This window comes from Malus sylvestris, chromosome 16 (assembly GCF_916048215.2).
Source record: "Malus sylvestris chromosome 16, drMalSylv7.2, whole genome shotgun sequence".
Lineage (NCBI taxonomy): Eukaryota > Viridiplantae > Streptophyta > Magnoliopsida > Rosales > Rosaceae > Malus > Malus sylvestris.
In genome coordinates, this window is record NC_062275.1 from 21,531,263 (window position 1) to 21,534,165 (window position 2,903).

Sequence of the window (2,903 nt, forward strand, 5' to 3'; positions counted from 1 at the left end):
TAAAAACTCAAATTGTGATAGCCCGTCCCGAACGTATATATTATTTTATCCTCAAGAGTGTGGAAATTTCTATTATGCCTTTTAATTGTTGAGTCGTGTGTGTGTATAGGCTAAGGTTTTGGACCAATTAGTTATATTCCTAATTAATTGGACCTAATTAGAACTAAAAGGCCTAAGTTTTTGGTTGATTGGCTGCAAACTGGACCACACACACACACACACACACCAACCAATCCTGTTGACCCTCTCTCTCTCTCCTCCCTCTCGAATTTTCTTCCATTTCAATACAACTGTATGGACAACCTCGAACTTAGCTCACTAATCACAAATCAGGGTTTTGGTAGTTGTTTTCGTGCTCCTTTCAAGCTCAGGAGTCGAGCAATACTTTTGGTTGAAACGTGAGGACGTCGGGAACTCGGGAACCAGGAAACCCCCAAAGAGGTGCACAATGACTCAACGTGATCGTGAAGGTTTCAGGTAGTTTTGAGACTTAAGAAGGCTCTATTCTTGCTCTTCTAGTACTTTGGAATAATTTTGGAAGGTTTTGGACGTTAGGAAGCTCGGGTTTGACAAGTTGCAAGGTGGCCGGATCATCGTGACTTTTTCCGGCGACTTTCTGTTGGTTTTAGGTCCCCAAAGTGGTAAGGAATTGTTCCTCTCATCCTAAGCTTCAATTTGGTACAAATTTCGTGAATTTTGGTTAAGAAATGAATAAGATATTGAAGTTTAAAGTTTTTCCAGAATTCGGCAATCGCAGAGGTCATCGGCGCCGGACTCTGGCGAACCAAGGTTGAAGGAGGAGAATATTCCGTCAAAGTTGACGGAATATGCTAACGGCGTTAGGTATATATAACGGTATATGCTAGTATTTAACGGAATATTCCTTAACACCGTTAGGGAATCTGTCAGTGTGCCAAACACATGCCTGCGAGTGGGCCGTGCGTCTGGCCGTGCCTTGGGCGGCGCATGAGTGCTCGGAATATTTTTTTTTAAAATATGGGGATGTTCCTAAGGTTGAGTAGGTCATGGTGGTATATTCAAATACCCTAATTGAGGAATGTATGAGAAGTTATTACCTAATTTTGTGTATGTGCTTTAAAATAACGTTTAAATAGTTATTTTGCATATAGGTGAGACCTATCCTGAGGACGAGAGCAGTCAAGCAAGGCTCGAGGGTTACAACCATTCCACATATTAATGAGTGGGCTTTTGGTTTTCAATATATACTTACATACTTATATACTTGATATGTTTCTCAGAAAATATGTTTAAATGAAATTATGTTTTGAAATGCCATGCCTATTGATTTATGCTTAGACTATGAATTAGTATAGTAATTGCATATATCTATGTTCGACGATGTGGATGCTCAGGTAAGTTGTAGATTGTTATGTGAATTGATGATTATGTGAGATGTTTTGAGAGCTCATAAACCTGCACCCCGGTGTTAATGCTCCCGCCCGTGGTTAGGGCACAATCCTTCACGTGATGTTCACCTCCCACACCATACGCTCACCTTGGATCCAAGTTAGGTGCACAGTCTTGTTGTACATAACGCTTTAGGTGGTTCCGACTCGTAGGTGACCCACGATTATTCGCACAGTCTTCACGTGATTGTAGCACTATAGTGTATTCATTTACACCCAGTCCTGTCGTACAGACCACATTAGGTGGTTCCGACTCGTGTGCATGCATACTTGTTGAGCTATAGATTCAGCCATACATGCCACTTTAGGTGGATTCGTCTGGTATGTTATATTTCATGAATTTATTTCACCCGAGTCACTTATTATGTTATTTTGAGATATTTGGTATGGCATACTCATGAATGTCGCTATTCTGAGCATGGTTTTGAGTTATGTATATAGATTCTATTTTCTTGGAAATTATACAGGTTTTACGGCAAGGGGTTAGAACTTTTGATAAATGAAATGGTTTTGAAAAGCTTTGTTTTTTGCCACTCACACTTTCTGTTTTGCGCCCCTTCAGGTTTTAGGTAGAAGTGCTCGTTGTTGGCTCACAAGGAACTCACGGCAACTCTAACAGATTATCTAATGTAGGACCATAATTAATACTGTATAATTAGTATTCGTCCTACTAGACTGCACTTAGGCTACTTATGCTCTGATCATCGCACTTACACTTTACCTTATTTAGTGTCCTAGTTGGTTTGGTTTTTTTTTTTTTTTTTTATTTATTCGCATTTCCTTATATTAATATTGCTTCCGCACTGTGCACATGGCTACGTCACTCTCACGTGACGGCCAGCATGCCTCGATCTAGGTCGGGGTGTGTCACAAATACTGTAGAAAAATATAATTAGAATAAATCTTTCATTGATATGGAAATTTTATATATACATTACATACCCTTGTGCAACAACAAATTCTCCTACAATTCAGGAGTACAATTACAATTGTAATTCAATTCTAACTAATTTACTATATTTGTCTTAACATTGAAGAGGTGATGTCAAGAGCTCCCAACTTGCGTAATATAGTTGAAATTTCTCCTTTCCGAGTAGCTTCGTAAACAAGTCTGCTAGCTGCTAAGACATATCAATATGTCCAGTAGCTATCGTGTCATCAATAATCATATCAAGTATTAAATGACGGTCCATCTCAATTTGGCAAGTTCGCTCATGAAAATAGAATATGAAAACAACCTCTCGATCTGAGTTTGGCTCTCCATCTAAGAAACATAATATGATTCTACTTCAAACGCTAATCGGGAGGTTGTTTTGGATAAAGAAGTTTATCAATGTCCTTGTAGATGTCCTACCATTATATCACTAATGTCATTATTAGATGATTCGAATGGGGAATTAGCTCAAGTCAAGAAACTATGGTTTCATGAGTCGTCCAAACAAAAATCTAAAAGCATTATTAAAAGATTAGAGAATC

The 2,903-nt window shown here is 38.7% G+C and overlaps 1 long non-coding RNA gene across 3 annotated transcripts; it reads left to right on the forward strand.

Moving 5' to 3' along the window:
• The first annotated feature begins 306 nt into the window (after window positions 1–306).
• LOC126608843 (uncharacterized) lies at window positions 307–2,156 on the forward strand. Of its 3 annotated transcripts, none has more exons than XR_007617993.1 (5): window positions 307–477; window positions 556–641; window positions 742–843; window positions 1,116–1,201; window positions 2,001–2,156. It is a non-coding gene; the product is annotated as an uncharacterized LOC126608843 (long non-coding RNA). The 3 variants fall into 3 exon arrangements; XR_007617994.1 differs by having other exon boundaries at window positions 1,131–1,201; XR_007617992.1 differs by lacking the exons at window positions 1,116–1,201; window positions 2,001–2,156 and having other exon boundaries at window positions 317–477; window positions 742–1,103.
• The last annotated feature ends 747 nt before the right edge of the window (window positions 2,157–2,903 follow it).